This window comes from Orcinus orca, chromosome 8 (assembly GCF_937001465.1).
Source record: "Orcinus orca chromosome 8, mOrcOrc1.1, whole genome shotgun sequence".
Taxonomy (NCBI): Eukaryota; Metazoa; Chordata; class Mammalia; order Artiodactyla; family Delphinidae; genus Orcinus; species Orcinus orca.
In genome coordinates this window covers 60,599,090-60,624,898 of record NC_064566.1, presented here as the reverse complement: position 1 = coordinate 60,624,898, position 25,809 = coordinate 60,599,090, and the positions used below count along the sequence as shown (strand labels likewise).

General features: G+C 39.9%; 1 protein-coding gene and 1 long non-coding RNA gene across 29 annotated transcripts in view; one reads left to right on the top strand and one right to left on the bottom strand.

Annotated features, from left to right (window-relative positions):
- Positions 1-25,809, top strand: part of DLG2 (discs large MAGUK scaffold protein 2) — a 2,044,900-nt gene that overhangs the window by 1,833,760 nt on the left and 185,331 nt on the right. The window contains exon 1 of one of the 28 annotated variants that reach the window (XM_033431851.2): positions 11,843-12,068. The exons of the other annotated variants lie outside the window; for them this stretch is intronic. The gene's annotated coding sequence lies outside the window, so the exon portion shown is untranslated. Of the gene's footprint in view, positions 1-11,842; positions 12,069-25,809 lie in introns of those variants that run through there. 28 annotated transcript variants of the gene reach the window in all.
- On the bottom strand, positions 425-12,924 carry LOC117202142 (uncharacterized). The gene is made up of 3 exons (XR_004484328.2): positions 12,823-12,924; positions 12,255-12,333; positions 425-689 (listed from the first exon to the last, which is right to left on the bottom strand). It is a non-coding gene; the product is annotated as an uncharacterized LOC117202142 (long non-coding RNA).

The following is a 25,809-nucleotide window of genomic DNA, read 5'->3' as shown; positions in this document are numbered from 1 at the left end:
GAGGCCTGCGTACCGCAAAAAAAAAAAAAAAAAAGCAGTGTGCAAGGGTGGTACATGATCTGCTGTGGGTCACATCTTTGATTTGTATTGTTTTTCCCTTCTATTAAAGGAGAATAGGGTGGGATACATGTCCTCCATGAAGGAGAGCAGGAGAGCAGTGCAGAGTGCAGAGTGGCAGGCTCACCTGCCCTCCTGCCGCTCCTGCCCTCCTGCTGCTCATGGTCTGATCGCATGTTGCCTGCTGTTCACGAAGGGACTGGAGGGCAGAGCAAGGACTCAGCTTCCCCAAGTTGGAAAAGCTAATTAGAAGCTATGTACCCTTCTCCAGACTGTCCAGTGATTGTTTGACAGTATTAAAGGCATGGATGTTTTTGCCAGACAGCCTTTCCTGTGTGCCCTCAGGACCCCAGACCCAACACGGTCAGCCAATCCATAGTCAATTTATTTCAGACAATTTGGAAGAATACATGTAACAATAATGCACTGGTTACAATAATACAAGCTCTTGTTACAGTCAACTCTTAAAATGAATAATGGTTTAAACACAATAGAAGTTTATTTTCTTTCTCATGAAGTTCAAAACTTGTCTTAAGTCTCCTCTAGGCAGTGATTCAGGGACTTTTTCCGTGCTGTGGCCCCTCCATTTTCAACGTGTGGCTTCCAGGGTCAAAGGATTCATTTGCATCAAGCTGGTGGGAGGGAAAGAGAAGTTGAAGGCTTGCTGGGGAAATGTTGTTATAGGCCAGGCCCATTCCATTTCATTGGCCAGAACTCACATTCCCTTGGCCAGAGCTCAGACAGATGGCCGCACCTAATTTCTAGGGTGGAGTCTAGTTTTGTGCTCCAGAAGAGGAAATGAGTTGGGTGAACCAACCAGTTTCTGCCTCGGAACAATTATGACCAACTAACATTTATAAAGCATTTACTTTGTGTCAGGCCTTGTGCTAATAAGCTCTTTATCTACATTATTTTTAAATTCATATACTATGTTTTTCACCCATTTAAAGTATACAATTCATTGGTTTTCGGTATATTCACAGAATCGTGACACCATCACCACCATCAATTTTAGAACATTTTCATTATCGCCTCCCAAACCCCATACCCATTAACAATCACTCCCCATTTCCTCGCATCTCCCCGCCCCCACTGCAACCCTACGCAACCACCAATCTCTTTTCTGTATGGATGGATTTGCCTATTCTGAACATTTCATGTATAATAGAATGCTTATATTCTTTTATATAATCCTCACAACAACCGTACAAGGTAGACAGGTTGTTATTCCCATTTTACAGATTTACAGAGGATCCGGTTGCTTAAATGACTTGCCAGTAAATTTAAACCGTGCCTCTCACTGAACTCTATCATACTGTTCTGTGTCCCAATTATAAAGAATAATCACACCATGATTTGGGAAAGAGATTTGGGGAAAGAGGTGGAAGGGGTATTTGTTTGCTTGCTTTTAAATGAATATCATGGCAAAAAAACCTAACTTTTTCATGGAGGGCTCCTTTACTAAAGTGACATGCACTTAGAAGTCAGAGATATCAAGGTTTAAAGCCCAAACCTACCACTTACCAGGTGCATACAAAGTATGCACTGCTTAATCCCTCTTGAGTCTTAGTGTCTTTATCTATAAAATGGGAATAATGAATCTGTTTGCTGGGATGATTGAATGAGATTAGCCTATGTGAAAGCTGTTCCCACAGCTTTACATAGTTGATGCCTTGCCAGTGTTAGTTGTTCTTGCTTGAAAGCGAAATTCTGGCTGTAATTGGGCAGCCACGAAATTATGTTAATGTATCTGGCTCTCCGGGATACTGTCCGGGAAGAAATTATTGTGACTTGGTGTTTTACAGTATCCAGGTTATAACCCAGGAGTGGCTGAGATCCTAGGAGGATTTCCAACAATGAGGGTTAGGAAAAAGGGACATAGGCTCCAGGATAGAAAAGTATATGCAGATTCTGGTCTGTTGACTTCTGATCTCATCTGGGCAGAACAGTTTGTTAAAGGCACCTGGAAAGAACCAGCTGAGCCAGTGTAAGTTTGAAGTTCCTTGGGAAAGAAGATAAGCTGGCTGAGTTTCTGTAGGCAAAGAGCCAGTAATGAGGTTTCCAGCATTCCATCACATGTCCTTTTCATCACTTTCAGCTCAGCCAGAGACGGCAAAGTCTCAAGACTCAGAGGCCAAGAGTGCCTTTGAGAGACTCATGAAGGTAGCTATGAAGGAGTGAATTGTGCTTTTGTTCCATTGACCCATTCCCCACTCTACCCTGTCGTTAGCCATAAAGATATTGAAATCTGGGCATGAGAGCACAGAGAAGACCGAGGAGACAGTGGGGAAGTTGTATTGGCAGTGGCTCATAATCATATAGCCAGAAGAGACCATCAGAAAAAAAGGGTCTGAACTCTATGTAGAATCAGGGGCTCATTTCAGCCTTAAAAATCTGCCCTAAAAGCCTCTGGTTCTGCCATTTCCTAATAGCGTGGACAAATGACTTAATCTCTCTGAGCCTCCATTTCCATATAGGATTGTTACCTGGACCGTGACTTACAATCCTGCACTCCCAACCTGCATAATTCCAGGGGGCTCCATTCACATACACTGGGGGTCAGCATACTGTAAACCTGTAATGGGTCAGACACTAAATATATTAGGTTTTATGGGCCATTTGTTCTCTACTGCAACTAATCAAGTCTGCTATTGTCGTGCAAAAGCAGCTATAGATAATACATAAATGAATGGGTATGGCTGTGTTCCAATAAAACTTCATTTATGGGCACTGAAATTTGAATATTATATAATTTTCATGTGCTACAAAGCATTTTTCTTCCTTTGATTTTTTTTCTACCAATTATAAATGTAAATATCATTCTTGGCTTACAGACTCTACAGAATCAGACAGTGGGCCAGATGTGATCTGCAGGCCATGATTTATAGGCCCCTAACATACACTAAAATATGTTCAGTGTCCTCTAGAGAGATGCAGTGCAGTGCCATGATTACTGCAAGGACCAAATAAGAAAAAACATGTAAAGTGATTAGCATAGTGTCTGCCTGTTATTAAGTACTCAGCAAATGGTTGTTATTACTATTTGCTCAGTAAAGAAATATATTATCAACTATACTTCAGTAAAAAAATATTAAAACTAAAAAAAATACATTAGCTACTTGCCACAAACATCTGGAAAGGGAGACAGTTACATTTTGGTTACTTAACATTTCTACTATATTAAGCTTTTATTATTATTAAAATATATATTAAAATTAAAACTATAAAACCTGGTTTGGACAGGTAGTGACATTTTGAGGCCACCAGTTTTGTAATTTTTTCCCTAATATCCCAGTATTGTCTCTTCAATTTGTAGACATTTTTTAGTATAGTTGTTGGTTGGTTGGGGGATTGGGTTCAGGAATCCTGTGGATACCAAAATTCGAGTATGCTCAAGTCACATATAAAGTGACATCTTATAAAAACTATATAAAATAACATCTTACGGAAGAACCTGAACGAACCTTTTGGCCAACCCAATACTTGCATATAACCTATGCACATTCTCCCATATACTTTAAACCATCTCTAGATTACTTATAATACCTAATACAATGTAAATGCTATGTAAATAGTTGTAAATACAAGGTAAATGCTATGTAAATAGTTGCTGGTGTGGTAATTTCTAGTCTTGCTTTTTGGAACTTTTCTGGAACTTTTTTTTCCAAATATTTTCGATCCACCGTTGGTTGAATCATGGATGTGGAACCCACAGATACAAAGGGCTGACTGTACTTGGTCTGTGCTGCTAGGTGCTACATGTATAAATGAGTTTAGGTCTTTTCTGTGTAGGAGCTCATGTTCTTCTCCAAAGTGGGTATATGCATCCTAAGGGTATGCAAGATGATAGTCTTTCTCTTTATAGTAACTTTTCATCTCAGCCTTTAAATTTCTGTTTTGGTATAGGATTTATAATGTACATACTGTGCCATAGTAATATGGTTGTACATCCTACAATTTATAAATATATAAATATTCAGATAATGGAAGGTGTGCTTACATTTTCTTTAAATGATGTTGACAAAGTTTTGAGAAAACTGGTTGAGAAGGATTTGGTATGAGTGATGTAGGTTCTTATTCAGAACGAGGCAACTGTTTTTAGAACATGAATTAACAGTTACTCTGGTGTCTATTTTGTGGCAGGTGGGAAGCAAGATATTTCACATTTTAAATTTCAGAATAACACTTATAACAGCTGTATGTTAAGTACAATTATCTCCATTTTATAGATGAGGAACCAAGTTCAATTCAGAGGAGATAAACAACTTGTAAAGGTCAGCTTGAATGAATCAGGACTGTCTAACTATAAAGCATGACATTTACCACTTCAGCCTTCATTGAATTGAAGAAGTCCATGAGAAAGGAATGATTATTCTCTGGTATTCCTAAACTCTGAAATTAGTCTTTTTTCCATCACGTGTACTTAGTTTATTGAGTGGTAAATGGATAAAATTCCACTCCCCCAGAGATCCATGATCAACCTCTTACCCGCTGACCTCTGCACATCACATGCTTCTCACTCTGATTAGAAATCTTCTTAATTAGATATCTCCTAGTCAGTCATCCATCAAAACTCAGCTTAGACCTCACCTCCTCCAGGAAGCCTTCTTGACTTCACCTCCCAGACTAGGTGAGATGCCCTTCCTCTAGGTATCTATAGCACCCTAATGAGTCCTTATAAAATATGCTAGCTGTGTAGTTAGTTGTTATCTGCTTGTTACTCCCTGGACTGAAAGCCCCTTAGGGGACAGAAAATCTGACCTTGATTGTATTGACCTCCTGCCATCCAACATGGTAATAAGGTGCCTGAGACATAACAGACCCTCCATGAATATTTATGGAATGAAGAAATTCCTCCATCATTGATTTGCAGTCTGAGATAACTTCGGCAAAGAGATGGGTTGAAGTTTGTCTTTATTAAGGTTTCCCAGGATAGGGCAAATTGGTGGACATGAATTAGATTATAGGGGACCAGATAATGGTAAAACAAAGGAAGTAAACTTTTATATGTATGAAGGCTTTTTCTTTCTGGGTTTCTCCTTCTGAAGAGGGTGCCTACTCTCACACCAATCAAATTTATATTAGTGATGTATATGATTTATCAGTATATTCCAGTTTCTCTCTATGTTTATATGAGCATATATATAAGCCCACACCTAGTCATGAACATGAGTTCATAAAAATAGATGGCCACAATTTCTGTAAACTATCTCATGATCACTGAAAGCTCAAGAAAAGGATAGAGTTCATTAACACTCTTCATGTTGGCCCATCTTGCCAAGTCATTCAGTTGCTCTAAATCTCTTTTGGTCCTAAAGCTATTTCCCTCCTGGATGCATAAAGCTTTACCTCTTTCTTTAAAGGGAACTAGCATTTACTGAAAGCTTTTGCAATATTCCAGATATTTAACCGAGGTGATCTCATTTAATCCTCAGACGTTTGCACAAATCCACAGGTCCTGAACCCAAAAGAAAATGGATCAAGTCAAAAGCAAGTCAAGAATTTAGTGAAATAGAAAATCTTCACTAAGAAGGAAGAAGGAGAGGGCAAGACTAAGAAAAAGTCTGAATTTTGTTGAATTCAGTTATGAATGAATATTGTTAAATTCTTACACAAATTTGTTGCATAGCATTATACCAAATTAATTTGTTGGTAATAGATGAGAGTTTATGACCATTAGCACAGACAGTTTATATATGAGCAGGGAGGGACCTTTTCAGCTGATTGGGAGAAAAGCTTTCTTCTTCCTATCACCAAATATGGCTACATATGAAGGGTTTTCTTGCTTGCTGAAAAAGGACAGCATTTGAACAGTTGTTCCCAGATTTTTACATTTCATAGACCAGAAACGCTTCAGAACAAACTTTTATAGGCCAACAGAGTTGCCAGATTTTTATCTTGCCAATAAAATGAAGGACATTAAAAAAAAGACAAAAAACCCATGATCTATTTTCATCATCATTTCAGAAATAAAAAGACAACTTTTAACAGCAAAAACAATAAGAAAAAACAAGAGTAGAAAAGACATAATCTCATAATAAAGAAAGGTCATTTTATCTTGATGAAAAATCACTGCATTCTATTTACTTTTCTCATTCTTTCTAGACCAACAAGGGTTGGGGACCAGCCTCTAAGAACCAGTGCTACTGCTATGAGCAGGCTTTAAAGTCACACGGCTCTCAATTTAAATCCAGGCCCTACTTGATTACTAGCTGTGAAACTTGGGGCAAGTTATTCAACTTTTCTGAGCTGCAATTTCTTCATGTGTCAGATGAGGATAATATCTGACCGTATTAATCTCCTAGGGTTGCCATAACAAAGTACCACAAACTAGGTTGCTTAGAACACCAGAAATTTTTTGTCTCACAGTTATGGAGCCCAGAAGTCTGAAATCCAAGTGTCTGCAGGGCCATGCTACACCTGATGGTGCTAGGGAATGATCTGTTTCAGACCTCTGTCCTAGCTTCTGGTAGTTCCTTGGCTTTTGGCAGCATATCTCCAGTCTTTTCATGCCTTTCTCCCTGTTGCATATCTGTGTCCCAATGACCCCCTTTTATAAGGACACCAGTCAGTCACATTGGATTAGGGACCCATCATACTCCAGTATGACTTCTTAACTAATGACACCTGAGACAATTCTGTTTCCAAATAAGGTCACATTCTGAGGTATTGGGGGGTTAAGACTTCAACATATGAGTTTGTGGGGGGGGAAATACAGGTTAACCCATAACACTAACCAAACTCATGGAATTCTTGTATCAGAGTCATTCAGGAGAGGTTGAATACATTAAAAATACAGTAAAGGGCTTCCCTGGTGGCCCTTTGAGGAATATATGACTTAGGGACAGTAAGTAATTTATGCAAGGATATATAACTAAGAAGTAGTGAAGGACTTCCCTGGTGGCGCAGTGGTTAAAAATCCGCCTGCCAATGCAGGGGACCACGGGTTCAAGCCCTGGTCCAGGAAGATCCCACATGTCGTGGAGCAACTAAGCCTGTGCACCACAACTACTGAGCCTGCGCTCTAGAACCCGTGAGCCGCAACTACTGAAGCCCGTGTGCTACAACTACTGAAGCCCGCGCACCTAGAGCCCGTGCTCTGCAACAAGAGAAGCCACCGTGATGTGAAGCCCACACACTGCAACGAAGAGTAGCCCCCGCTCGCTGCAACTAGAGAAAGCCCGTGTGCAGCAATAAAGACCCAACGCAGCAATAATAAAATATAAAATGAATAAATCTTAAAAAAAAAAAGTAGTGAAGATGTGACTTTGAACACATTTACTTAATAAATATTTAAAATATGTGTTATGTGGCTGACTCTGTTCTAGTGCTGGAGACTCAGCCATGAATGAACTAGACAAGGCCCCTGGTTTTACATTCCAGTGGAGGGAAGCAAAAGTTAATAAAATAAACAAATAAATATATAATATAAATTTAAGTAGAGATAAGTATTATAAATAAAAACAAAGTCCATTAAGAGAGTAGAGAATAATGGAGGGATAGAAGATGATGTTCTACACAGGATGTCAGGGGGTTATATCTTGCATGAGGAGACATGTGAGCAGAATCCTGACTGTAATGAAGGAGTAAATCCTAAGTGAAAGGGGAGCCACAGAATGGAACTGAGTAGGGAGTGATGGGGTCTGATTTTTGTTTTAAGAGAACCTGCTTGCTATGTAGTCAGTGATTTGTAGCAAGGCAATAGTCAAAGGAAGGAAACGAATTAGGTGAGGGCAGAAATCCATGTGAGAGATTATTGTGATATAGAGTGGGGAGCAGAGGTGGAGATGGAGAAAAGATTGGGGATATATTTTGAAGACAGAATTAACAGCAGTTGCTGATGAATAAGATGTGGGATATAAGATTTTTTTTAAAAGAGTCAAGAATGACTCCCAGGTTTTTGACCAGAGCAACTTGGTGAACAATTATGCCATTTTTTGAAATGGTATATATTAGGAGTACAGTAAATATGGGAAGGGTGTGGGGACCACAGGTTTAGTTTTGACGGTCAAATGGAGATGCTCAGATGTGGGATGCAGCTGGATATGAAAGTCTGGCATTCAGGGCACAGGCTGGGACTAGAGATCTACATGTGGTAGTCTTTAATCCATAGATGGCATGTAAGCCTTGATACTGGTTGTTGTGGCCTAGGGAGTGAGTATAATGAGAAAGGTCTAATGATGAGCCTTGGGACGCAAGAAACTTGAAAGATCAGGAAGTGGAGAAGGACTCAGCAAAGGAGACTGAGAAGGATGAATTAGTGAGGTAGGAGGGAAACCAGGGGGGTCTCAGGAACCAAGTTTAAAAAGTGGTTGACTCAAGGAAGATATAAGTCATTGTGTCAAAGAGCTGTGGAGAGATTGAGTAAACTGAGGACTCCACTCTGGCCATTGCTTTTGTTGGTGAACATGTCATTATTTACCTTAATAAAAAGCAACTCTAGTGGAATGGTGAAGGTGAAACCTGACTGAAGTCAGTTAAGGCGAGAATGGGATGTGAAAAGGTAAAAACACCGAGAGTGGACACTTAAATTTTTTGTTCTCTGTTATCTCAATTTCTTAGAAGCAGTGAATATAATAGTTAAGAGAGTGGGCTCTGCAGTCTTAGAACTTCAGTCATTTTTCTGATTGTGCCAGTCAGCTAACCTCTCTAGTCACCGAGTCCTCATCTACAAAGTAGAGATAATAGTACAGCTCACTTCAAAATGTCATGAGGGTTGAGGGCTTCCCTGGTGGTGCAGTGGTTAAGAACTTGCCTGCCAGTGCAGGGGACACGGTGCAGAGTTTCAGCCTTGGTCTGGGAAGATCCCACATGCCGCGGAGCAGCCAAGCCCGTGCGCCACAACTACTGAGCCTGTGCTCTACAGCCCGCGAGCCACAACTACTGAAGCCCACGCGCCTAGAGCCCGTGCTCCGCAACAAGAGAAGCCACGGCAATGAGAAGCCTGCACACCGCAACGAAGAGTAGCCCCGCTTGCCGCAACTAGAGGCAGCCCACAAATAAATAAATAAATAAATCTATTTAAAAAAATGTTGTGAGGGTTGAATGAGAGATGCAAGTAAAGTTTTAACACATTGCCAGCCCATAATAAGTGTCAGTAAATACCAGCACTGTCACTAATATAAGCAAAGTACTGGTGCAGCTTCCAGGCTCCACATAGTTCATTACGTCTGGGAGCAATTGGTGGCGTGAGGTGGTAATTATGACAGAATATGTGTTATGATGATCCTTGATGGGGACAGAACAGTGTGTTATAATACAAAAACTATATGAAGACTCATCCACAATAATTTTTCATGGGGTGTCTCATAATGGTGGAATAGCCAGGCAGCAGGGGGAGAATGGCTCTGAAGGGGATTTTGGGGGATCATGGTAGATCAAGAAGCTGGAAGTCATGGAAGGACTTAGAGTAGACCAAGCCACATCAAGCCATACGTGGATAACCCACATACTGATATTGGAAGTAACCCTTTATCTTGTAATCAGTTATTTATTATTTACTCTTTGCTACACACAGTGTTTACACCTGGCTTTTCTTACCAGTTTAGAAACCCAAGTCCCTCTTCCCCTGACCCTCTAATTATGTTGCATACCTCTACTTCTACAGTGTCTAGTGTTACGGTCATGAAAGAGGGGGCACCTCATCTACATATATTCCATATCCCCTAGTAAGATGCTTAGAGGAAAAAATAAACAAGGAGAAAGTAGTCCATATGTGAGCAAATTAAGTTGCCCACTCGGTCATTCTCTAGAAACACAGAGCTAAGAAAGTCTCTCATACTTAATCCTGCATAGCCTGGAAAATTATAGCATCACCTTGTCCCACAGAGGGCTACTGCTGATGTCTCTCAAGGAACATTGATTGCATACCTTGGAGATAGCAGTCTCTTATATGGATGAACTCACCTGGTTGGAACCTGTCAGGTGGCCAAATCCTGGTTTATATTGAGTTAGGACAGGAGTTTGCGGTGGAACTTTTGAGACAGAGTACCTGTTTCCTTGCTTGGCACACCTTGACTTAGTGGCAGTAGGCAGCTGTGTGCAAAATTTCATTGTTGTTATGTGGCAGGCGCTTGTTTGAAACAGGTGAAGGAAGCCAAGTTAGTCTCACTGTGGATAGCCAACAAGCTGTTAAGTATGCTTTCCTGGGCTGGTGAGTTCATTTGACTAACAGCAGAAGTGGAGAGCTGGGGACCTGAACAGGCAGCCTCGAGCAGAGCCCCCGGGCCTGCCATTCTCTGGCAGAAAGTCCCCATATTCCTGGTGATGTTCTTCAGTCTGGGTGATAGACCTCTCTGGGGTTGTTTCCTTTTTTCCACCGGCTGGCAGATTCACAGTCTTAGCAGAATCCTTGGCAAATAGTAGTTGACATGGAAAAAGACACTTTAAGGAGAAGGTGAGGCAGAAATCCATTTTCCAGAAAGAAGTGTGGTAAGAATAATAGCCAATAGTTTTGGGAGTATGCATTATAAACCAGGCACTACATTTTCTTGATGTACTTAATCTTGCAAGGTAAAAATTATCATGCCCATTTTATAGATAAAGCAACCCATGTTACTGTAAATCAGTGACAAGGCTAGGGTTTAAACACAAGGCTGTTTGGTTCCTAAACCTGTGCTCTTCCTGTAATTTCTACTAAAGGCCATAGTAAATAAATCTGCTTGCATCGCTCATCTGCCCCTACAGTTGAATGTGAAACACTGCTTGGGATAGGATGATACGTTTAAGAGTGTGGGCTCTGAAACCAGGTTGCCTGGAGTTGATTCCAGCCCTGCCACTTAGCAGCTGGGATCCTATTTGGATGTGTTAACCTCTATGAATCTCAGTTTTTTCATCTGCAATATGTTGTTTATGCTAATACCTACCTCATAGGAATGTTTTGAAGATTAAATAAAGACTAAATGAGGCTGAGCACCTAAAACGCTGCCTGGCATATGAGAAGTGCCCAATAATAGCTATTATCATCAAAAACATGATTTCTAGTGTTGATATTCAGTGAACCTAAAGAGGTTATATTGAACTTGTCAGAGAGGAAACAAAAAGCTCAGGCACTGCTCCTCCATGCTACCTGCCTGTTAATGATTTCTGGGCAATCAATGGTACTGTTCCTGATATCTGCATGTCTCTCGATTTTCAGGGCTTCCTTGCTCTAGAGGTAGCACAGTAGGATAGGATAGAAAGACACTGTTTTGACATCAGAAGACCTGGGGTTTGGGGTCAAGCTCAAATCATATTTGGAAACTGTGACCTGTGCAGGTCATTTTGTCTCTCTTGCTACGGGTTCCTCATCTGCACAGCTAGCGGGTTGAAGTCCCGAACCTCTAGGGCTCCTTGCATCCTCCATTTCTGTGAACATTGGACAAAGTCACTTAACTTCTCGGGTGGCTCATTTATACTGTAGCACTGCTGAACCTTTCCTGGTTGCTGAGGGGCTCAGGGAGAGTGAAGTGTTTGGTACACTGTGACAGGCTATGCAAATATGAGGGCTGATCTTTACAGAATTATTAATGAGAATTAAACCTGAGTAGTATGCCTCGCTATGTGTGCGTTGGAGACTCAGGGGCTTTCATCCACGTTTTGCCATCTTTGCCTACCCCCCACTGGGTTGGGTGGATCCACCTTAACAAGGTGTGGGGGAACACAAGTGGAGGATGGGGTGCAGTACTGATGGTGGGAAAGCGTCTTATTGGTTAATGCTGGTACATCCCAAACACCGATTACTGTCACTGCTTCTCAGGCTGATATATTTATCAGGATGAGTTACAAGGAAATATATGTACCCAGGGAGAGAAGACGCTGCATGGTCACCCCCTGTGATGTAAAGTATGAGAGCCTAGGAGGGGCTGTTTTATAATTCATCAGGTTTTGCTAGTGAGTTCTGCCGGAGTCTTAGTTATAAAGGCAAGTGTGAACTGGACGGCAGACAGGAGAACCTGGCACCAAGGAGACGGAGAAGCTGCCTTTGGTGCCTCCTGCCTCCTCCCTGCTTTGTTCCAATAATTTTGTGCTCGGTAAGTTCCCTGGCTTTGCAGCTAATCGTTGTTGAATAAGCTTGGCAAATGAATCTGTAGTTTGGAATTTGCACTTGCTGTCAGAAGTGTGTGTCAGTGTTTGGGCTTCTGACAAATTCCACAATTCTATTAAATGAGCAAAATAGCTTAAAAGATGAAACAAAAGCCGACAAATCAATTATTCACCTTGATCCTTGGAAGGCTGCTTTCTTTGGTTGCTAAAGTTTCTCTGGTTTCATTCTGTCAGTTTCATCTGTTGGGTGAGCTTTGAAAAGAACAAGTCTCTTTGTCACGAAATTGTTTTTCCTAGCTGCCAAAAGGAGGTATGTACAGGGCGGTTTGTCCATCCCCACCCCCCAGCTTACCCTCCCCAGCAATCGGTAAATTCTAAAACAGACTGTTTGCCTGGTAACCAGCTCCGACAGAGCTGAACCTATGCAAGGCAAGATTCAAATTGTAATCTTTTGTGTGAACAGAACTGAGGGACTCTGAATAATTGTTATTGTGGAGATTATTGTGAGACTCGGTATGGTGGTAGTCCCTGCGTTTTGCCGGAATGGGATCAGAATGTGAGCAGATTTGCATTTGGCATGCCTGTTGGTGGTGTGGGAGAAGGAGGAAAAGAAAAGACTGGATCGTTGTGGAAAGAGCTGTACATCCCACCCGCAGGACAGACAAATGCAGAAAGCATGGCAGTTGTATTTGCGTAACTTGGGGCTGTTTTCTCTAGTTTCCTATTCCTGTTAATAATTACCTGAAGCTGTGTTTTGGTCCACATCTGGGTATGCTCCAGGTTCTGGCTCCAAGCAGAGTGAGCGCTAACTCCTGATCAGCTAGCTGTAGGAAGTCATTTCCTCCTCAGAAGGAAAGAAGCAAAAGCTGTACCTTCCTGGACTCCTTTCTGCCGTGTTGTTTGCCTCTGTCCAAATCTCATGGAAACCAACAGATTGACGTACTTTTTTTTTTTTTTGCAGTAGCAGATTTAACTGTGGTGTCATATGGCATATTATGTATGGAAAGGAATAGCAAGACATTTTTCTGAATGTTTCAAGTGTGTCTGGCTTGTTGACATTTGCTTTATTTCACTGGCAAGGAGCTACTGTCTTCTGAACCCATAACTGTCTGTCCAAAGCGTTTACTTTATGCATAATTGCACTTTTTCTTTAGATGTGCAGTCTGTAGATCTGACAAGAACATCCTCTTTATCCTCAAGGAAAGCAACTCGTTTTAACATCTCCTTGAAAAAAATATGCATTTTTTTCCCCCACCAGCTTGCTCTTTGCTTTTTCTTGATAAATATTTTGGTCATCAGTACCACTATACTTCCAATAAAGTTGTTTCTTCTTTCCTAGTACACTTTCTGATTGCACCAAAACTTGGCAAATTTGGAATATGGAATGTATCTTTTTTTTCAGGAACACATTTTCCAGGCATTCTTCTTTTGTCCATAAATAGCTTTTCCATATTTTCCATTTCTCTGAATAAGTTCTGCTTAAAGAGCAGAGGAGTGATGTATTATGGTTGGCACTTAGGGGTGTGTAACCTGAGACTTGGTTTCTGATCTACAAACTGGCTGCCCCACAAGGGGTCTGTAAAATGTCTTTTTGTCTTGCATTCAGCTCAAAGCCTCCGGGCTACAGCAGTAATTATTAAGATAGGAAATTCAGCAAACCATTGCAGGTATAAACCAACATCTGCATTTGATGGTCTGGTCAGCACGTGATGCTTGTAAAGCTCAGGACACACAGCTGAAGGTTCCTAAAAGTGTTAATATATCTTAATGCCAAGAACAATACAGTTGTAAAGTACCTTTGCGATGTATTGCACATTGAATTTTACTGTACTACATTAAAAAATATCTCCTGCTAGAGCCCCTGGTTTATTTTGCAGCAGTACCTGGGTCTTGATTCAGTGTGGTTTTATGGAGAAATAAGCCAATGCACTAATTTCCATAAACTGAGTTTCTTCTCATTTGGTGGTGGTTTTTCCATCTTCCATCTTCTCCACCCACCAAGAATAAGCTCTTTCAATAGCAACAAAAGAAAATTTAGCATGAGTTATTCTCAGTTAAATTTACAGCAAGACAAATACAAACTGTGACAAGAGAACACGTACACACCAAAAAGCATGTCTCTTAAAAAAGGGTTATAAGCCAAAGAGGCATGAACATTTTACCTATATGACACATATGATTTTCTTTGAGAGAGGTTGGCGGGGGTAGAAGGGGGTGAGGTTTACAGGAGCTGTTCTAAGACCTGGCTTCAGCAGTCAGCAGATGGAAAGGGCAGGGGCTTTGTGTCTCCATGGTCCCCACCTCACTCTCCTTATCTGTAAAATTGGGGAGGGGAAGTTAGGAAGATTACACCAGATAGATGATGTATGTATGTATAACCAATGGTGCACTGATTGGCACAAAGGGGACCCAGTAAAAGGTAGTCATTATGGTTAGAAGTTGAATTTTGTAAAATATATTAGCTCATTTTGATGTTGGTTTTGAAAGAAATACGCACATTAAATAGGAAGATTATAAAAAATTTTCTTGTTAGCAAGATATACTTCTGTCAGATGATTTTGTTTTTGTTTTTATTTTGGAAACCTAGTAAACACAGAATGATTACCTTTCAGTTCACATTTCACTAATTCTTAGAATGGTATCTAATGTCTACATAATTATTTAAAGAATAAACTTGATGTCAAATGGGGAGCATGGAGATAAACTGATACCAAATAATATTTCATAGCCTTCTAAGTTATTTGCTAAACAATGAATAGGCCATAATTCCAGCCCTGACATTGCATTAAAGTACCTAATTATAAATATCATTTATTACGCCCCAGGCACTGTACTGTCTGTTTTACCCACATTTTCTCATTTACTCCTCATTACAACCCTACCCGGTAGGTGCTATTTTGCTTCTCATTATCAAATTAGGAAATGAGATTAGAGAAAAGTTTATTTAAATATTACTAATTTAAATTGGCATATGGCAGTGCTAGAATCTGAACTCAAACCTGTCTGATTCTAGAAGCTATACTGTAACCACCATGGTGGAATGATTCAATAGGATTTGCCCAGCTCTACATGGCTCCATTTTGGAATCTTGGCCCTATAGTTGCCTTGATTCTTCTCCCCACATATTTAACCTCTGTCAGTTTAGGGAGTATAAAAAAATGAAGTAGGAGACTTTCATGGCTCTCATTTTTGGTCTGTGCCAATCAAGATCACTTTTTCCTGAGTCATCTTTACAATTCTCACCGAAGTATAAAATTTAGTATTAAAAAGCATGAAATTTTAAAAGGTCATAAATCTACCAAATTCAAGATAAGATCTAAAAGTTACCCTGAATTAGTATTGTCCTTTCACCTGGGCAGCATTCCTCTGGCTTTAGAGGAGTCTCTGGGCCAAGAGGATGGGCCCATTTGGAGCTTGCTTTCTAGACCACATTCAGGGTAAACAGGATCCCAGAATTCCTTCCCCAGACAATCCTGAGCCCACTTCCAAGGGTTGTACTCTGTGCCCACCCCGGGGCATGAGGAAATCCAAGGGGTTGCTATTTGCATGGGGTTAGGGGTGAGGCCAGGGAATGGGACTTTGTTGATCATAGCTTGGACTTGTGAGTTGGAATATCCACACATCTGCATGAAAGGCCTTTTGCAGTGCAGGAAGGAACTATGGAAGAGAAGAGGGGCTGGCCCAGGTCTGGGGACCTCTATTTGTGTTCTTACCTTGGGCCCCCAAAATGTTAGGCACAGCCGTACTCTGCACTGAAGAATGTTTACCTGTACTTCAGAGTAATGAAGCTAAAATTCCAGTGGGCTGGTTTTGTGGGGCTGTTGTTTGTTTTTGCTTTTGACCTTTTCCCCATTAAACCAAAGGAAATCACTTGAACAAGAAGGTGGTCAAAGCTATGAAGATCTCAGACTAAAAGCTTTTTAAGTTCCATTTTGGAATTGACAGCAACCTGATCCATCAAGCCTAGGTATTGGTCTTTTTTCTAGTTCAGAGGCATAGACTGACTTTGAAAGGTGACTTTAGGGTCAATTGGATTAAAACGCTGTCATTTGTCCTTTATGCCATTTGAAAATGTAGTTGCTCAGAGAGTTCAATGGTAATTTAAGGTGCCCTTTTCTTATCTCTAGTTTTAAATTGCTGTTGTAACCCTTGGTGCTGGGGGCTGATGAAGGCTGCCTGAAGGAACTCTGTGGAACCCTGCCCTACAGGCTGGTATGAAAAGCAGAGGTGATGATCAATGGCTTTGTGTGGCCTTCTATCACTATTACAGCCCTTTCTTCTGCCCAGCGTCTTATTCTCCCAGAAGATGGCTTCTTTCCATCTTCTGTTGTATTGGAGACAAAGACCCACGTGAGGAGAGCTAGCAGTCCAGGAGTTCCAGGCAGCAAAATCCCTGTAATTATTAAGAATCTTGAGGGCTTTTTTTTTTTTGGCGGTACGCGGGCCTCTCACTGTTGTGGCCTGTCCCGTTGCGGAGCACAGGCTCCGTATGCGCAGGCTTAGCGGCCATGGCTCACGGGCCCAGTCGCTCCGCAGCATGTGGGATCTTCCCGGACCGGGGCACGAACCCGTGTCCCCTGCATCAGCAGGCAGACTCTCAACCACTGCGCCACCAGGGAAGCCCTGTTTTGTTTTGTTCTTAATGCAATGAAAGCTATTATGCAGTTACCAGAGTGATCTTTTTGTCTGTCTGTTTTGTTTTTGTTTCTGTTACTCTCACCTTCATAAAGTAGTTTTCTAGATGAAAAGGTAGAATGCATCTTGGGACATATTTTCTACTACCAAATCTTGCAACCTTGCTTTCCTTAGCTATAAAGCAAGTAAAGTAATTCCTGTCTCAAGGCTGTTGGGAAAACATAAATGCGGTAACTCATGTCCCAGTAAATAGCTATTCCCTCATCCACATGAAAGCATCTGGCACAGTTAAAACTTAGCACATAGTGTGCCTATATCAAACGTTCCCCCAGTCTGAAAATACAGCAGTTAAACTGATGACTCTGTGATGACTAAGGTGTGTGCCACACTTGGCAAGCAGAAACAGGACAAAACAAAATTTATCATTTAACCTCTGAATTGAAAACTTTTCATAGTGTATGCCTTGGCTGGTGGTAGTCCCATCGACTTTTACTTTCTTTTTTATGTTTTATGTATCATTTGAACTTTTATAATGTGCATGCATTATTTATGTAATTAAGAGGAAAAAGGAGAAGAAACATTTTTAGAGAATTGAATTAGAATAGGAAATGGTTATGGATATGTTGTGGATATCTAACTCGATAGGAGGACTCCTGTCAAAATTTTTTAAAATATAAAATACTTGGGAAAGATATTTTCTGGCTGGAATAATTCCGATTAGCTTACTTCATATGCTTGTTTGCTTGTTTATTTGTCTATTACGAATCATTTATTAAGCATAGACTAGTGCCAGATGTTCTGCTAGGTGCTGAGATTTAAAAAATGAACACTCATAATCCTTGAACTCAACGCATTTGTAATCCAAGAGAAATGGACACGTGAGCCCACAGTTCTAACACAGAGTGATCCCCACTGTGCCCTAACAGGGGCAGGTGAGATTGCTTTCTATTGCAAGGAACTGGCTTGATCAATAAAGAAAATGTTGGTGATTGTAACTTAAAAGTACGGCAGTGAAGCCAGCTTCAGAGGTCTGATCTGTGGCACACCGATTTCTTTTGTCAAGAAATCTGTTTCTTTTAGTTTTGGCATGCTGCCTGTTTTGGTATTAGCTGTATCCTAACACTAACTGCCCTCATGGTCCCAGAATGATTGTCAGTCGCTCATGGACAACTTATTTTCTTAGTCATATCCAGCCAGAAAGCAATGGCTTTGAGAATGGTCCTTAAAATTCACTTTTAAACGTACTGGCTTACCCTTGAACATAAAGCCAAATCACCAGCCCATTCTGAAGCTTAGACAGGATAAAGACAGACTCCCCATAACCTTATGAGCCCGTAAACAAAGTCTGGCAGCTGTTACTGTTAGGAAGAGATAGTGGGGAATTCTATGGCGGTCCACTGGTTAAGACTCTGCGCTTTCACTGCGGGAGCCCGGGGTTCAATCACTGGTTGGAGAACTAAGATCCTGAAAGCCTCGCAGAGTGGCCAAAAAAAAAAAAAGGAAAGGGTGGTGGTGGTGATGGAATGGATGCTGTGGTCTTCAACTTGCTATATGTACAACGCACAGTGTACAAATGTCCACTAGAATTAGTACATAACAGAATGGAAAGAAGGCCAAGCATACTATGGTGCATGCCTTTAAATACTGACTCACCCTACAATGAGTAGGAGTTTGCCAAAAGATAAGAAAGAGGGAAAGGCTTTGAGGCAGAGAAAAAAAGCTTTTTGCAGTCACAAAAACTAACCAGGTAATTGTTTAACTCTCTGTTTATCTTCACATTGGCACTATTGCAGAAGTTACCAGCCAGAAGCCACCTGACTAGTGGTGTAATTAACAGAAAACCTAATGCATGTTTCACCAAAACCTGCTATTGGATGATAGCATTGGGGTTTTAAGCTAAACCAGTCATGTCTTTATCTTTTTATTTTACAGTGTGAGTACAGATACGGAGTCAATTCAATATGAACCTTAAAATTTCTGTCCCCTGGTTCAAAATTATAGAATTTTAGTGCTAGACAGTACCATTGTCATCCTTTTTTTCTCCTTTTTTGCTTCTGTGAAACCTATTCAAGAAGTTTAATGATTCACTCAATGCCTCAAATGTATTTAGATTGTGATGTCATGAAATTTCTGATGCTAAAAAATAGTATAAGACAAAGAAAAACAAAAACAAAACCAAAAAAGGTATAAGACAAATGAGGCTACCTTTGAATAGATGTGCTTACTTGCTAATTGTGTAGTATATATCACATTGAGAATGAGATAGACTAGAATAAAATATTTGTTAGCCAAATATCAATGCTCTATAGCAAAATTAGATTAAACTTTGGTGTCTGTGTGATTCACAGTTTATATAATTTATCTGTTCTTTAGTTCTTCAACCTTAGGCAGTACTCACTTTTTCTTTCCATTGAAAAAGTAAAATACTTCCTGGATAAAATTGTACTGGGTGGGCTTGGTAACAGTTTCTATTAAAACTCTTGACTCCAAATTTAATTAGCTGTGTTTTGGATTGTTTTTCCAGTTTTGCAGCATAGAAGAAGTGACAAGACTATTATTTACTTTCCGTAGGAAGTCTGCTCATACTGTTCACAATTTTGTGGCATCTAAATGCAATCATAGCATATTAATTTTTTATTCATGAAGGTCATTAAATGCTGTCAACCTACCTACCTAATGAGTGTGGTGCTAGATACGCATTCATCTACCTTCTTCCCAAAGAACACTCAATAATGTCAACAAATGGAAGCAAAGTATATTTTCTCTTGCCATTTGCTTCTGGTGCAACAAATCTGTTCAGAAAACATGAAGCCAAGCATGGCACTGGTCACAGCCCAGCTGTGTCAGTGAGGAACCAGAGACTTACTCAGAAAACATGCTTGAGTGAGAGAAGGCAGCAGTGATCATGTAGGAAATGCTCCCCAGGGCACTGGTTTCTTCTTCAAATTAGACAGCTCTTCAGTGCAGAGATAGAAGCAACTAAAAATAGTGGAAGGGTGATGAATAATGTTGATTTAAAAGCACATATGTCATCCCAGAATTAAAAGGTGCCATTATCCCGTGACACAACTTTACTTCCTATAGCACAAACCAGATAAACTCTTCTTTGTTTAGTTTTGAGGTTTCCTTTCACAGGTTTCCTTTGCCCTCCCCCTTCCCAACTGCTTTATATTACCCCCAACTCCAGTTGCTTTCCCAGGCCTTTCACAGAGCTAATTGGTTAACTAAAGATTAACTAAAGAGTTAACGCCTGGCACAGCCAGTTGTTAAATATTGTGACATCGCTTCTGTATAAGACCCATCTTATTTTTAAAAAACTTGTGGCTACAGTGGAGGAGAATAATATTCAGATGCAGAAACAATGTATAATTAAGACCTAAAATGTTTAGAAACAGCCCTGTGTAATTTTTTAAAGAGTGATAAAGGAGATATTATTTGAGATTGTCTGGAAAGATTGGCCAGGAATTTGGATAGGACAGGAATGAAGGACAGGGCAGAATATGCACTTTTTTTTCTTTCATTTATTTAACAAATAATAACTAAATCTCCCATGTGTTTATTGCCACTTTGTACACATTACCTCTTTACCTTTACCTCTCATAACAACACTGTGAGAAGAGAGGAGAATATAAGTCTTGATCACACAGCTAGAAAGTGGCAGGAAAGCCCATGTGTTATCCAGTCTTGCCCATTATATGCAAGGCTCTGTATTAGGTGCTGGCATGGTGAATATGAAGATGCATTTTTTTTTTACTTGTAAAGGCCAAAATTTGCAAACCCAAGGAAATATTGATAGCCTTTACGTGAATGAAAAAGTGTTCTTGGGCCTTCCATCATCAAGAGCATCATTTAAAAATATGATTGGGTAATACATTTTTATATTGCTTGTTGCTTCAGTTGCTTCAACAGCAATATAAAAAGTGGAAATGTGAGGCATAGGGAACTAGCTAAACTCATTATAATTTGATTATCTAATCTTCCAGTATTAGTCTTCTTACAACCTTTGCATAACATAGGAACATTAGAAAAAAGCAAGAAAGCACACATTCTAAGCATTTAGCCTGTTGACAAAGTCAAACTTTCTATCTTTAAATGGAAACTGAAAGAGCAAGACTATTTATTAATGATTTTATAGCAAATCTAACTTTTTCTAACTGCTTTCCAGATTATGCCTTACACAACAATGAGTGTATACTTGCTATGACTAAATTATATGGGGAAATGTACATTTATGGGCCAGAGTATCGCATCACCTCCGTTCTTGCCAAAAATACCCCCCAGTGAGTTTCTTGAGGGCAGGGGTTTGATTTCATTTATCCTTGCATGCCTGGCATCTAACATGGTTAATTGATAGACACCAGATAATACATCCTTTTAGGCAGGGTGGAGACAATGTAAGATTGAGAAGTTGGGGAATAATTTCTGGAGTTAACCCTGAAGGTGATGTAGGAATTTACTAGCTACACGGAGAAGGGCATTGTAAAGAGATAGTTTATACTGGGCATGTTTTTGAAATAAAAATGATCACAGAATTTGTATTTTTAAGGAAAGCAAGGAAGACCTCAATGCCTTTGCAGTATTTTTTGTTCCTGGCAACCCATTTTTCTAAACTTCTTTCCCTACTCCCTTCTCCTTTATCTTATCCCCCACTCATTGTTTAAAATTCAGACTTCTTCAACAAATAAGTAACAAGGAGAAAAGAAACATAGGGGAAGCACTTAAAAGGCAAATCAACTAATTGTAATCAATGAACCTATCGGGTCCAGGTAAACTTCAAAAAAAAAAATTCATGACATTTATGAGACAATTGGAAATTTGAATACCAACTGGATATTTATTTGGTGATGTTATTGGTAATATTTTAGATGTGATAATGGTATTGTGGTAATGTTAAAAATAGGTCCTTATCTTTTAGAGATACACATTGATGTATTCACAGATGAAATGATTTACATCAAAATAATACAAGAGAGGGAAAATGAGTAGGGATATAGATAAACAATAAATAAAATAATAATTAAACAAATAAGCATGAGTTTGTTTGTATCTTCCCAGAAGATGTCCCTCCCACCCCACCCACCCACCAGTGGGTTCCATCTCGTCGTTATATCCCAAATGTTCTGGGCATGTTTCATAATTATCTGTTTACGTGGGTCGCCATCACCAGAGGGAGCTCATTAGGAAGGACGGATTTTTCTTTGTCCTCCCATTGACTGGCTCATAGGAGGCACTCAATAATGTCAGATAGAAGGATGAAAAGGTAAATGAGTGGGTACAGACCTCTAAGTTCTGCATCAGGGTGTGTGATTCAAGCAGTGGGCTTCCTTTCATTTCCCCTAGTTTTATCTAATTCCTAAAAAACAAATCTCAATTCATGTTCTATATACAAAACAGTGTTTGCTCATAACTGAAAGCCAGGAATGCAGCCGCCTAATTGAAACTAGATAATTCACACATTTGCATTTAATATTCATAGAAGGCCAAGTTGTGAGGCCATGTTCTTAATTAGTGTAAGAGAGCATTTTTCCAAACCTATTTGGTTGTCATAGAGATAAAATATGAAGAAAAATAGTTCCTTCTATTTAAAAAAAAATTAAATTATGGTTATCGGAACCTAATTTTTGCATATAAATCTACAAAACTTTCACGTTTCAGCCCTGTGAACACTCTTTTGGTCCTTTGCAGGGGCTTATTTTATATCAATAGAAATTACACCTCTAAAAAGTATGGAACAGAAAGACTGAAGGGGGCTTTGGCAGGTGATCTAGTCAACACTCTTGCCTTTGATCCACATTATACTGAAGCAGCCAAGACAAACGGAAATCTGCTTCCTTTTTATTGTATTAAGGAGAAGATTTTAATCAAATCACTCCTTGGTAGTATACTATTATTGGAAATATTAATTTGCTTATAGTGCTGATTTTTTTCTCATAAATTTCTGGGAATATATGTGTTAACAATAGAAAGGAATCCATTTGTCCCTCAGAATTCTTAGATAATTAGTTATCCACCCAGGAGCAAGCCAATGAGTTGAATTTGTAAAAACATGCATGATATCCCCTAGAGAACCTGTTTCACAGACCAGGTGGAATTTGCTGGGTTTTTTAATGAAATTTCTTCATCAGCACGAACTTAGGATTTCATGAATATGTGCATGTAAGAGAGCCCAAAGGGATTTGTTTCCTTCTGTGGTGTAGATACACTTTCTGATACTAAATTACAAATAAGGAATATGTATTCCCAAACCATTATGGTTCCAATAGTAAGTATTGAGTATTCAGTTACAGAACCTTCAGTGGAGTGTTTTACTTTTCTTTCTGTGTGTTCAGAACCTAGCACAGGATCTGAATAAAGTAAAAAAGCACAGTACAAATTAATAATTGGGTGTTTCTGTGCATGAGTCAGAAGGCCCTCCATCCACTCTTTCTGTGAAACTTCTACCCTGCTTCAATGCCCACCACATCTGTGATGCCAGAGCTGACCAGTGCTGTCCATTTAAATCTCTTCTTCAATGGACTTCAGCTTGAGTTTCATCATTCTGTTTTTTTACTTCATTTCCTTAGGAGATTGTAAAGTGAGTGGGAGGCAGGGACCATGCTTCCTCCTCTTTCTTTAATTTCTGCACATGCTTAGCAGACCCTGAACCAAGTAGAAGGAAGTTAGCTACTTCTGGAGAAAGTAGCACTAATTTCTCCAGCATAGACCCTACAAATTTTGGACAAGTTGGTTGCAGTTTTGGACCAACTGCCATGTGGTCAACTTCATATTCGGGATAAGTATTTGTAAAGATCACTTAGATATGCCCCTTTGTGTCCTGGGGACTAGGAAACAAATTCAGTCCAAATCTCAGGACTGACAGAAATGAAAACAGAATCCTGTTTACAAGTGAATTAGACAATGTATTAACATTATACCAGCTCCATGTCCACCATCCTCCAGCAATGTACGTCTGCCTGAATGTCATATACTTAGATAGCTGTAATAGGAGGGATGACAGAGTTTGTGTATCACCTTTAAATGGCATTAATTCCATTTCAAAGGGCAAATAAGTGAAAAATGCACTTGAAAATTCATTGGATGCACTGAGAAGAGGTTATCTCATCTTTAATGTAGAAAAAAGACAAAAGCTTATTTTAAGAAATCTTTTCTTAAAATAAGTCTCCTTTGTTTTGTTTATATTTTATTCTCTTGATTTATTCCTATAAATACATGCAGCTTTAATTATTAAAAGGCAACTGTGCCTAAGGAATTATAGAAGGGTGACCATACATCCCAGGTTGCCCTGGTCAGTTCCAGTGTATGTCTGGATTTGGAAGAAGATTATTGAAAGTAAGGCAAATGGGGCTGGAATGAGATTATTGTGTTAAGATCCAGTTGGAGAGGGAATGAAAGGGACTTTATTCTTCATTGATACTTATAGATTGGATGGGAACAGGCATAGAAGGCTGAAGCCCTGGCTTTGAATTGTGCCCATTCCACTTAACCAGCAGTGTGACTTTGGGAAGGTCATGATCCTCTCTTGGGTATCGGTTCTTCTCAGCCCATGGGAGAGTTTTGTGCTGTGTACAGGGGTCACTTTTTAGATAGTTATAATTAAGTTGTTCCTAGAGGTAACCACTTGGAGAACAGAAGTCTGGAAACCTTACCTGATAAAGATTACTTAAAGAAACCAGGGATGCTTAGGTTCACAAATTAGAACAGCAAATACACTGATAACATTATTCAAACAAGAGAGCCTTTTGAAGAGATGAGAGACTATAAACATATAATTGCAGAGGGCAGAAGTAGGTCTCATGGGGTGGGGGAGAATTAAAAGCAAGAGATTTCAGTTCTCTATAAAGAACTTTTTGATGATGACATAGGTCTAGCAATGATCTAAAAGGCAGTGCTAGTGAAAGCATGAAGCAGAGAATATGACACATAAATGTTTATAAAAATCATGGGGGAGGTGGTGGGTCAAGCTGGCAGAAGCCTGAGAAAAATCCCAGTGGAATGTAGTTGTACTTGACTTGTCTCCCAACACATGCACCCCTGTGTATGCCCCATCCTTGTCTTTTTCACTCCGAAGATCTACACAGCTGTAAGAGAACTCCAACCCATGTTTCTATGGCAATGCACTCTTCATTCTCTAAAAAATATCCAGAGAACTGCCAAAAGGGCAATAGAGAGTACTCATTTTCTTTTAGGCAGGTTACCTAATGGTTGAACAAAGGCACTCTAGGTCTGGGTTTCTTTTGTCTAGGACACAAGGTGGTTTGAATTTTTATTATTGTAGTTTAACCAACACATGCATTAAAAAAGATAAAAGAAAATGGTAAACTCTTTAGTCTTAAAATTCTCTCTTATCTCTCTTTCTTCAAGCTTATTTAACCCCCAAATCATGATGTCTGTCACATCTCTCAGGTCATCCTTGGCAGAGACAGAGCACCCAAGAGCTATTCTGATCTTTAACAAGTGTACCCCTTTTGGTACCCTCCTTTGCTCCAAGCTGTGTGTTACGTTGTAGCTGTATCCTTGTTTTATTCCTGCACCATAAAGTCCGGAAGACCTGATACTGTGCTTTATTTATTGTTGTATCTGGATTGCCGGGCACAGTACTTGACATAAGAAGGTAACCCAGGAACAGGTGAGGAATGAAGAGGAGCCCATCTCTTCTCTTTTAGAACTAACTCTGCCAGCCTCTTCCATGCAAGATTCTCCCTCGCACGCCAGTTCTACTTTTACCAGTAGCTCAGTGCCCTCTTTCTGGTTCCTTTGGTCTTTTATTCTCCAAGCTGAACATCATTTATGTGCACACATTTTATTTTTCAACAGTTCTAAGGTTCCAAAGAAATCCATTTATTTCTTCCTTCTCTGACAGTACTTTAAAAACTAGTTGATTGATCAAGCACTAAGTCCCTATTTATTGAGAGCTTGGTGGCCAAACACCCTGCTGGACACGGAGGAATTTCAAGTTATGTTAAATAAAAAAAATGTTTTCTGTCCTCAGTCTAGTTGGAGCTTAGACTATGTAAGTAGGATGGGAAAACTCATGGTGCCTGCCAGGTCTCGGTAAAGTAAGAAATACGTATCAGTGCTGATTGATGGGCTTTC